At 42.9% G+C, this 12,573-nt stretch overlaps 1 protein-coding gene across 2 annotated transcripts in view; it reads left to right on the top strand.

Annotated features, from left to right (window-relative positions):
• RAB11FIP4 (RAB11 family interacting protein 4) overlaps positions 1–12,573 on the top strand; it is a 72,012-nt gene that overhangs the window by 23,804 nt on the left and 35,635 nt on the right. The window lies entirely within an intron of this gene.

The raw sequence follows: 12,573 nt of genomic DNA, 5'->3' as shown, positions 1-12,573 counted from the left end.
CAAGTGTAATTTGCCTTGAATTACTGAGAACGGTGAGAATCCACATCTGTGAATAGAACTAATTTAAGGGTCAGTGCCCTGGATGCTGCTCACCAAGTTTCTTTAAAGCTAAGCTGACCCTTCAGTTGCCTCTGTGCAAGACTAGGGATGGTGCTGTCAGGTGAGCACTGGGTCAGACCTGAGGTCCATCACGCCCAGCAGCCCGCTCATGAGGCGGCCCAACAGGTCCTGGACCTGTGCAGTAATCCTCTATCTATACACCTCTATCCCCTTTTCCAGCAGGAAATTGTCCAATCCTTTCTTGAACCCCAGTACCGTACTCTGCCCTATTACGTCCTCTGTAAGCGCCTTCCAGGTGTCCACCACACGTTGGGTAAAGAAGAACTTCCTAGCATTCATTTTGAATCTGTCCCCTTTCAACTTTTCCGAATGCCCTCTTGTTCTTATATTTTTTGAAAGTTTGAAGAATCTGTCCCTCTCCACTCTCTCTATGCCTTTCATGATCTTGTAGGTCTCTATCGTATCCCCTCTAAGTCTCCTCTTCTCCAAGGAAAAGAGACCCAGTTTCTCCAATCTCTCAGCGTATGAAAGGTTTTCCATCCCTTTTATCAGACGTGTCACTCTCCTCTGAACCCTCTCGAGTAACGCCATGTCCTTCTTTAGGTACGGCGACCAATATTGGACGCAGTACTCCAGATGTGGCGCACCATCGCCCCATACAACGGCAGGATAACTTCTTTCATTCTGATAGTAATACCCTTCTTGATGATACCTAGCATTCTATTCGCTCTTTTAGTGGCCTGGCTAGTACCTGGATGGGGGACCACTGGGGGAATACCAGGTGCTGTGGGATGCAGGGCCCTATGTCGGGCAGAAGCAACATAGTGGAACCACACACTATGTGGGAGAAGGCAATGGCAAACAACTCCTGTACACTACCTTGAAACATCAGAGGGAAGATTCCTCACTATACATGCAGCCATGGTTCCACCCACACACACACCACACACACACCACACACACACCACACACACACCACACACACCCATACACACCACACACCCATACACACCACACACACCACACACCCATACACACCACACACACCACACACCCATACACACCACACACACCACACACCCATACACACCACACACACCCATACACACCACACACACCCATACACACCACACACCCATACACACCACACACCATACACCACACACACCCATACACACCACACACACCCATACACACCACACACACCCATACACACCACACACACCCATACACACCACACACACCCATACACACCATACACACCACACACCCATACACACCACACACCCATACACACCACACACACCACACACCCATACACACCACACACACCACACACACCCATACACACCACACACACCCATACACACCACACACCATACACACCACACACACCCATACACACCACACACACCCATACACACCTCACACACCCATACACACCTCACACACCACACACACCCATACACACCACACACCACACACACCCATACACCACACACACACACATAGTTTCATAGTTTATTTAAAATTTGATTACATGTCTATCAAAATTCTAGGTGAAAGTACAATATTAATAAAAAATAAGGGATAGAATAGTTTAAACACAGTTATCTTCAAACTACGGACAAACCATACAGATTATACACAGAAAGGGAGAAAGAATTACACCATACACATACACACCACACTTTAACCTGAGATGGGGAAAACAGGAAAGAAAACAAATTAAATAAATATTTCCCTTTATCTGCAGACAAGATCACAAGAAACAAGGTATAGGGTTGTGGGTCTCTTTGCTCACTTCTCTTATGCCCAATTTTAAAGGGCTGACGCTGCCTCCTTCTTCTTCTTCTTTTTTCTAGAGACTTATACACCTTGTGAATCTCATTCAGACCATTCTAACTTTTCACTAGCTTCTCTCATCAGAGGGGATAGGTTGGCAAAGGTCTGGATTTCTCTTTCACATTGTTTCCCTGCTTTCTCTCGTAAATCTGTAGCCTTGGCTTCCTCACAATAGAAGGTCAGTGTTTCCCAGACAATGCAATTAGCCTCTGCAATTAACTCCTCAAATAGACTAAGCATTAGTATAAGTCACTCATTCTTGATATCAGATGTACTGTATGTTCTAACCCTTTGCAACCCTCTTTAGAAGACTGGTACCAAGAGTCCTGTAAGGAAATAATTGTAATGGGGATGAATAAGGCTGGAAGCCAGGATCCAGAAGACCACATTCACCTTGATAAATTATAGAGATTTATTCCTACAAAATGTTGAATAAATAGAATAATACCTAGAAATATAAAATAAAACATAGCTTAGTACTTCGTGTTTAGAAACATCATAAAACACACATATAGTTACGGATAGATCTGTTAACAGAGACGTGTTAAATCGGAGAATATACATGTTTGCTTTATGAGCAGTCTCTCTGAGGCAACACCAAGGAATACTGGTGCAAATAGAAACAATTTATTTAAATGTCCAAAGAAAAGGAGGAAAAAGACGCATCTTAAAAGAAATAAATTCGGCATGGGAATAGCCGTACTGGGTCAGACCAATAGTCCATCTTGCCCAGTATGCTGTATCCACAGTTGCCAATCCGGGTCACAAGTAGGGTGGGCCACGGAAAAGTAGCCCGCTTCTTAATACCGGTGCCAGAAAGACGGTGTTCTCCCTGGAACAGCGAAATAATGATTATGGAAGGCTAAGAGCGAAGCGGATCGATTTTAAGGAAACACAAGAGGCCTTCGCCGACAAGTGTGGGGAAATTTTAAAGCAGAAAGTGTGCGCCAACAATCCACATCCCCTGGATGAACTCAAGGAGAACTTCACGAACACTATCCGCAGCATCACTGTGGAAGACTTGCAAGCAGTATCGGACAACGTTATTCGATATGCCCAAAGGTGCATAGACGTGAACGGGGACCACTTTTCACCATCTATTGTAACTTGTGGGTAAGTGAATAAAAAGCAATCCACTTGCTCGTTCGTCTTGTCATACTATCGCCAGACGTGGGATACTTTTCCATGGCCCACCCTGTACCTGGCAGAAACCCAAATAGTAGCAACATTCCGGAACCCAAATAGTAGCAACATTCTGGAACCCAAAATAGTAGCAACATTCCATGCCACCAATCCCAGAACAAGCAGTGACTCCACCCACATCTGTCTCAATAGCAGACTATGGACTTGTCTAACTCTTTAACCGCTCTTATCACATCCTCTGGCAACAAGTTCCAGAGCTTAACTATTCTTTGAGTGAAAAAAATATTTCCTCCTATTTGTTTTAAAAGTGTTGCCATATAAAGTCATTGAGGGTCCCCTAGTCTTGTAATTTTTGAAAGAGTGAAAAATCGATTCACTTTTACCCATTCTACACCATTCAGGATTTCGTAGATTTCAATCATATCTCCCTTTAGCCATAAGAACATAAGAATTGCTGCTGCTGGGTCAGACCAATGGTCCATCGTGCCCAGCAGTCCACTCACACGGTAGCCCTTAGGTCAAAGACCAGTGCCCTGAGTCTAGTCTTACCTGCGTACGTTCTGGTTCAGCAGGAACTTGTCTAACTTTGTCTTGAATCCCTGGAGGGTGTTTTCCCCTATGACAGCCTCCGGAAGAGCCTTCCAGTTTTCTGCCACTCTCTGGGTGAAGAAGAACTTCCTTACGTTTGTACGGAATCTATCCCCTTTTAACTTTAGAGAGTGCCCTCTTGTTCTCTCTACCTTGGAGAGGGTGAACAACCTGTCTTTATCTACTAAGTCTATTCCCTTCAGTATCTTGAATGTTTCGATCATTTCCCCTCTGTCTTCTCTTTTCAAGGGAGAAGAGGCCCAGTTTCTCTAATCTCTCACTGTACGGCAACTCCTCCAGTCCCTTAACCACCTCTCTTTCAAGCTGACGAGCCCTAACCTCCATCCCATTTATCATCTTAATCGTTCTTCTTTGAACCTTTTCTGATTCCGCTATATCTTTTTTGAGATACTGCAATCAGAATTGAACGCAATATTCAAGGTGAAGTCTCACCATAGAGCAATAGAGAGGCATTATAACATTCTTGGTCTTATTTTCCATCCCTGTCCTCATAATTCCTAGCATCCTGTTTTCTTTTTTTGGTAAAATATTTTTTCTATATCTTTTGCATCATAAAACATCAAAAATGTGTAAAAACACAAGAGGCACATGACAATAAACTGTTCTAAAAATTGTTTCTCTTCAAAATGCCAACTCATAGTTTCTCTAGAAATATGTTTCTCTAACAGTCTTTGTGTCATATACACTTCTTCCTCTGAATCAGCGGTTTCAGTATCTGCGGATTCAGTTATTCACGATTTTTTTTTTATATTGATTTTAATTTTTGGGGCTATTTTTAAGCCCTCTGTGACTCCCCGGAACCTTACCTGGTGGTCTAGCGGGCTTTCAGGGCAGGAGCAATCTTCCTACGCTCCTGACCCTTGCAGATCACTCATAGGAAATGGCTGCCATGAGCTCCTATAGTCTCTCGAGACTACGACGGGAGCTCACGGCAGCCATTTCCTATGAGTGATCTGCACGGGACAGGAGCGTAGGAAGATCGCTCCTGTCCCAAAAGCCCGCTAGACCACCAGGTATGGTTCCGGGGGGTCTCGGAGGGCTTAAGGTAAGGTCTGGGATTCTGGAGGAAGGCGGGTCAGAACCAGCCTGAATATTATTCACAGTTTTTTTTTAATATTCATGGGCCGGCTCTGCCCCTAACCCTTGCGAATATTGAGGGAGAAGTGAAGCTGCGTTGAAAGGAAATCTTTAAAAAAAAAAAAAAAATACCAGACATGGCCTTTCAAATGTGAAGACATCCAAGTGGATTTGGGGATAAGGGGCTTGGGAGCCTTTTATGCAGGGGGAAACAGAGTTATTCTATCTAAGTCTGCCAGATCCAGGCAAATGGATTTTTAACTAGACAAAAATGCATGTAGTTCTTTTATTGGCATAGAAACAAAGCATTCCACAGGTGTTTCCTTGGTTGGAAAACCACCTCGCATACATCTACATTTTAGAAATGTACCTGTGCAGTAGGTCTGCAGCTAATGTGTACTGAATGCCAGCGTTTATTGCCCTATAAGGAAGAGAGAGGATTTTAGATGTATCTCGTACTTTTTTTTTTCCATTTTTAGCTTGAGACAAGTCATATCCAGGCATGGTAGGCATTTTCCTGTGCCGACATGGCTTACAATCTAAGGGGCTGATGTTCAAAGCCTAACCCCAGTGTTAAAGGGGTTAGTCACCTGATTTGCATATGTTATACGTAGAAAGCGGTAAAGCAGTTGTTCCCAGCCCTGTCCTGGAGGACCCCCAGGCCAGTCGGGTTTTCAGGATAGCCTTAATGAATGTGCATATAATGGAGATGCTCCATGTCTTGGGGGTCCTCCAGTACAGGGTTGGGAACCACTGCTGTAAAGGCTGGAGAGTGGTTGCTTTGCACTTTCAAAATTTTAAATGCAAACACTTTTTGAGAGGCTCATATTTTAAAAGGTGATGTGTGCTTACACTTCCAATTTTGTTTCAGCATGCTCACAAGGCCTGCACTTACTGTAAAAGCCAGGCACATTCCTCCCCTACTTTCAGTGTACTAGTGCAAATTAAGCATACATTTGCATACTGATTCCTTTGAGCATCCTTGAGCTATTTTTGGGTGGTGGTGGTGTTGAGCATTGAGAATTGTCCCCTAAGTTAGTACTTGAGGCAGCAGAGGGTTAAATGACTTGCCCAAGAGCATAAGGACCCAAAATGGGATTTACAGCAGGCTTCCCATTAGGCTCCTCCACATTCTTTGGATCACAAATTGATCTTTAAATAAAGTGCATGTGCATACTTTGTAGAATTGCAATGCGTCGAGCATTGTCATATGCAATAGCACGTTTTGATGATAACAGACGCTAAATATATGAGACATTGCTATCCTTGACACACCGGAAGTAAGAAGGGACATACTGTTTTATAAACCCATGATGCAGGCTTCTTGACGAAACATGGGCCGTGTCGTGTCATTTTAATAAAAGTCTTGGTCCTTGTTCCTTGGGCCCTTTGGGCTTCTTCTGTCACATACTTTGTCTTTGAAAATCTGTCATAAATTTCCAATGTCACGATCTCAGACAGAGAATTAATCATGGTTGCCTTGTCAGCTTCAGTTTTTGTATTAGCTCCACTGTGATTCTCTCTCTCTTTTTTTTTTTATTTTTTTTTTGTGACTCTTGTATGATACTCAGGAACTGGTGCTAACAAGGTGAGAAAGAGGGTCTTTACCATTTAATTTAATGTGGTGTCTGTCTTATATACTACTAAATCTCCTAAAGGATTCAAAGTGGTTTTCAAAATAATTAAATTAAATTGACTTAAGTAATGATCAAAAATCTAATCGGGTGCTTTGAATTTCCCTCTCTGTCCCCAGGGCTCACAACCTAACTATAGTACCTATGAAATAAATCACTTACATTTACCCTATATAAAGAAAAGGAAGAGGGAAAAGATAATGCAATAAATTCGATATTAGGGTTGCCAAATTTTACAATTGTAAAATCCGGACGCCCTAGACCCGCCCCCAAGTCCCACCCATCCCCACCTCAGTCTTGCCCTAGCTCCGCCCCTGCTGCCTACTTTGGTTGGGCAGGAGGCAATCTGCGCGGGTCTCACGCGATGACGCCACGCGTAAGACCTGCGCATGCGCAGATTGCCTCCTGCTGACGCGATTGAGAGGTAGGCTTTTCAAAACCTGGACAAAATGCCGGGTTTTGAAAAGCCGTCCGGATCCCCGGATATGTCATGCCTGGGATAATCTGGATGTCTGGTAACCCTATTCAATACTATAGGTGCGTAAGAGCCAATAAGAACATAAGAATTGTCGCTGCTGGGTCAGACCATCATGCCTAGCAGTCCACTCCTGTGGCGGCCCTTAGGTCAAAGATCAGTGCCCTAACTGAGACTAGCCTTACCTGCATACGTTCTGGCTCAGTAGGAACTTGTCTAACTTTGTCTTGAATCCCTGGAGGGTGTTTTCCCCTATAACAGCCTCTGGAAGAGTGTTCCAGTTTTGCACCACTCTCTGGATGAAGAACTTACTTACGTTTTTACAGAATCTATCCCCTTTCAACTTTAGAGAGTGCCCTCTCGTTCTTTCTACCTTGGAGAGGGTGAACAGCCTGTCTTTATCTACTAAGTCTATTCCCTTTACTTAAAGTTGTGCAGCTAACCTTTTGGAGTAAATGTAGGTTAAGGTGTGTAAGGTGCGTAACCTAACATAACATAAGCAATGCCTCTGCTGGGTCAGACCAGAGGTCCATCGCGCCCAGCAGTCCGCTCACATGGCGGCCCATCAGGTCTTCAATCCCCTTTTCCTTCAAAAAATCATCCAATCTCTTTTTGAACCCCAATACCGTTCCAGGTGTCCACCACCCTTTGGGTAAAGAAGAACTTCCAAGAATTGGTTCTGAATCTGTCCCCTCTTAATTTTTCCGAATGCCCTCTCGTTCTTATAGTTTTCGAAAGTTTGAAGAATCTGTCCCTCTCTACTTTCTCTATGCCCTTCATGATCTTGTAAGTCTCTATCATGTCCCCTCTAAGTCTCTGTTTCTCCAGTCTTTCATCATATGAAAGGTTTTCCATACCCTTTATCAGTTGTTACTGTTAGGAGCCTTCTCAACATATTTCGAAAAGCTACTTGGATACATGGGACGCAGTGTCACAGGTCTCTCTTTTCTTTTCCTTCTCTGCCCCATCCTTTTGCTGTTTTAGGAACTAGTTAGGTTCTTGGAACCTGGGTTGGCCACTTTTGGAAACAGGATGCTGAGCTTGATGGACCTTCGGTTTGCCCCAGAATGGAAGTTCTTACGTTCTTTTGTCTTCTGCACTTCATTGCATTGACGTCCTAATTACTTTTCTTCTCATTGTGTTTTTTAAATTAATTATGATGATCTGTCTTGATGATTTGACCAAAGGCGGTATATCAAATTGAATAAATAATAAACCTTTCAGTTAACAAAGAGCAAAGGTCACGGCGGCATATTAACAGCATGGCAGATGACATGGAATGCAGTGAGATGAAGCTAAATGAATTGCTTTATAGGCCATGTTAACACCCAGCAGTTTCCAGGTTCACTACAAGGCACAGTTAAACATAGAAACATAGAAGATGACGGCAGAAAAGGGCTACAGCCCATCAAGTCTGCCCACTCTGCTTACCCACCCCCTGTCTATGCCCTAATGACCCAATTTCCTTATCTTGACCCTCGTAGGGATCCCACATGGGTATCCCATTTATTCTTAAAGGCTGGCACGCTGTCTGCCTCGATCACCTGCACTGGAAGCTTGTTCCAATGATCAACCACTCTCTCTGTGAAGAAATACTTTCTGGTGTCTGCAGCAGCTACTCTCTCCTCCTCTCCCTATTGGCTAAGGCTCTTAACATTTGCATCTCCTCTTCCTATAGGCTAAGGCTCTTTACACCTGCATTGTGATGTCATAGAACTTTCTGATTATAGAAACATAGAAACATGATGGCAGATAAAGGCCAAATGACCCATCATAGAAACATAGAAACATAGAAGATGACGGCAGAAAAGGGCTACAGCCCATCAAGTCTGCCCACTCTGCTTACCCACCCCCTGTCTATGCCCTAATGACCCAATTTCCTTATCTTGACCCTCGTAGGGATCCCACATGGGAATCCCTACGAGGGTCAAGATAAGGAAATTGGGTCATTAGGGCATAGACAGGGGGTGGGTAAGTTCTGCCTACTTCATGCCCCAAAAGGGCATCATATTTGCTATTTTTTTTTTTTTTTTTTAAATGTAGAAATTAGTGTGCTCTAAAAGTTAATCTGCTGTACTGTTCACCACAACGTTAGCACAGAGGAACAGCAGCGCAGCTTTGTAAATAAGTCCCCGGAAGCCATATCTTACATTTCAAAGGCTTAGTTTATGATCGATCCATGTGTTCAGCCATAATCTGAAGAAATTGTGTACAGAGAGGCACCGACCCTACCTACACAAAGAGAGATTTGTCGGTAGGTGGGTTATTTGCTTGTTCCCTGAATCTCAAAGTTATTCATTGGAGTAGCTACATATATTCAAACTGCTTACATCAAGGAAAAGCTTAAACATGAGGATATGCTTTTATGCCCAGTGAAAACTGTCCCCCAACCCCACAGATAACCATCTCGTGTCATTCTTTAGTGTCTATCTCAACCTCAGTCCTTCTCCACCAGCATTCTTCAATGCAAGGCTTGAGGGTCAGTGGCTGTGTCCATTCAAACTCTGATTCTTATGTGAGCCAAGTATAAGTTAATGAAGCCTTTGTGACATCACTGATGAGGATGGCTCATAAGCATTGGTGGAATGAGGCATTATGACATCACAATATCTGCTCTTGATACCAGAGACTGTCATTCTTTAGTGACTTATCTCAACCTCGGTCCTTCAACACCAGCATTCTTCAAAGCAAAGCTTGTGGGTCAGTGGTTGTGGCCATTCATACTCTGATTCTTATGGGAGCCAAGGATAATGAAGCCATTGTGACATCACTGATGTGATTGGCTCTTAGGCACTGGTGGAATGAGGCATTATGACATCACAATATCTGCTCTGGATACCAGAGACTGTCATTCTGTAGTGTCTGTTTCAACCTCGGTCCTTCTACACCAGCATTCTTCAATGCAAGGCTTGAGGGTCAATGGCTGGGCCCATTCATACTCTTGATTCTTCCCTCCTTAAAGATCCAGAGATGGTTTCCCGTGGTTAACCGCGGGGACAAGGACAAATTCTGTCCCTGTGTCATTCTCTATATAGCAGAACATGTGCTAGTATGAAAGTACAAGCTGGTTCTTATTTGCATGCATAATTCCTGATGAACCAGGGCTACAACAATGCCATCTAATTCTCTGCGAACCCACTCATGAACAGACATTCTCGTGCACGTCCTTAGCTCTAATGCACACTTCCAGAACATAACATAACATTTGTATGCCGCATCACCCTTCAGATATAAGTGGTTTAACAGAATTCAAAAAATTGCCACAAACGCAGAATATAGTACAAATTCAGTCTTTCAAAAATTTCCTGAATAAGTACGTCTTTGACAGTTTCCTAAAATTTTGATATGATGTGGATGCAAAGAATGACTGATTAAAGTTGGCGCCCCAGGTGGCTGCTTGGAATGACAATAGACAATTATGATATCTTTTGTGGCGACAACCTTTAGGCGATGGAAAGTCAAAAAGTGTAAGCTATTCGAGTAGAACGTCTATGATGAGAGAAAATAAATTGAATTACTAAATAGACTGGGGGCCATACCAGATATTTTCTTATAACACAGATTCTATAAAGTTGTATCCAAATTTCCAAATGCACATTGGTTACCAATACCCCATCGAATTACCTATAAAATAGCACTACTTTCATTTAAGATCCACCTATCTAATCTGCTTCCCTTTTTGGACAGGTTACTTATCCCCTATACTCCATCCAGAACTCTGTGGTCCTCCAACCAAAATCTTTTTTTCAGTGCCATCTCTTAACGTTATCGGCGCGAGACGAACGGAAATATTCTGGATAGCTGTGCCTCAATTATGGAATTCTTTGCCAGGATATATTGGAGAAGAATCTGCTCTAGATAAGTTTAAAAGTTTTTTGAAAACTTCTCTTTTGAAAGATGCCTTCGAAAATTAGAATTCACCAATCGGTCTTTTTTTTTATTTTTTAAAACATATATGCTTCTGCTTTTAGCCCTTCCACATTGTTTGACCCTTTAATGTTATCTGTCTCAAACATTTTGGAGTTCCACTCCCTTTCCCCCTATTTTTTGTTACTATATGTGTGAAATGTTCTTATTACCCCTTTTTATATTTGTAATTTGCTTTGAAACCATTTTATAAGCCAGGGGTCTCCAAAGTCCCTCCTTGAGGGCCGAATCCAGTCGGGTTTTCAGGATTTCCCCAATGAATATGCATGAGATCTATGTGCATGCGCTGCTTTCAATGCATATTCATTGGGGAAATCCTGAAAACCCAACTGGATTCGGCCCTCAAGGAGGGACTTTGGAGACCTCTGTTACAAGCGTTTGCATCAAATTTTTTTTTTTTAAATTAATAAACATGCCAGTTGGGCATCTGATTTAATTATTAACTTAAGCGCCAATTGGGCCTTAAGTACCATGAATAGCCCTTAAGTAGCGTTAATTGTTAGAAATTTGTAGTTGTGCGCATAACTCCACTTAGGCACTGTTTTATAACCAGAGTTTCATAAGTCAGTCCTGGACTACTGCCTTGCCAGTCAGGTTTTCATGAATATGCATGAAAGAAATTTGCATAAAATGGAGGCAGTGCATGCTAATGAATCTCGTAATCTGGAAGCAAGGCAGGCTGAGCATAACAGGTGATGAAGGAAACAATGGAACTGGTTTGAGCATCTGTTGTCATATGTCCTTGTATGTTGTGTTTGCAACCCTTATAGATTTGGTGTCTTGAGACTAGGACGTTGGAGGGGAATTGAAAGGGGGAACTGGGATAGATCGGGGCATTTATGGCTGCTATGATAGGTAAAAGGAAAGACAAAAATCAATTGTGATCTCTGGCACTACCAAAGGAAGCAAATTTGGTAGATTAAATACTTTTCAATCCAGACACCAGAGTTCTGAGTTCATACCAGAGTTGGAATATAGAAGTGTCCTAATGGTTAGAGCCCTCCATTGGACTTAGCCCTCCATTGCTCCAGATACCACCTGTCATGGAGGACCACCAGCCAGCCCTAATGAATACGCACGAGAGAAAGTTGCATATAGTGGCGGTGACAGGCATGCAAATCTTCTCCGTGCATATTCATTAGGGCTATCCTTAAAACCTGAATGGTTGGTGTATTTCTTTGTTTATAGCCCGCCTTTCCCAAGGCGTGTCACAATAGAATACACAAACAGAATCACATACAGTAGAACAAATCGAGCATTAATATAATAGTAATAATGTAAAGCCTCCTAAATTACAAAGAGGCTACCAGCACCTCACGTCAAACTATAAATCAAGTCCCATATTTCATCTTGCAGAAGAGATGGTAGTCCTCCAGGACAGGGTTGGGGACCACTGACTTAGATTACTATTCAACGTATGGTAAACTGCTTTGGGATGGATCTCTTCATCAAAAAAGCTGGTTAAGAAATCCCAATAATAGATGCATTTTCAAACATGAAAGTAGCTTGTCACATGGTATAGAGTTAAACCAGGGGTCTCAAAGTCCTTCCTTGAGGGCCGCAATCCAGTCGGGTTTTCAGGATTTCCCCCATGAATATGCATGAGATCTATGTGCATGCACTGCTTTCAATGCATAGTCATTGGGGAAATCCTGAAAACCCGACTGGATTACGGCCCTCTGAGTTAGACTAAAATCTCTAAGACCGGGGCATATGCAAATCAGTGTTTAAGAAGTCAAAATAATGAAACCTGCTCAACACAGTCCCTGCTGCCCCTTCCAGGAATCCTAATTCCAGGCAAGG

This window comes from Geotrypetes seraphini, chromosome 10, assembly GCF_902459505.1.
Source record: "Geotrypetes seraphini chromosome 10, aGeoSer1.1, whole genome shotgun sequence".
NCBI lineage: Eukaryota > Metazoa > Chordata > Amphibia > Gymnophiona > Dermophiidae > Geotrypetes > Geotrypetes seraphini.
The sequence above is the reverse complement of the archived record's forward strand: the minus strand, read 5'-3'. Positions and strand labels throughout refer to the sequence as shown.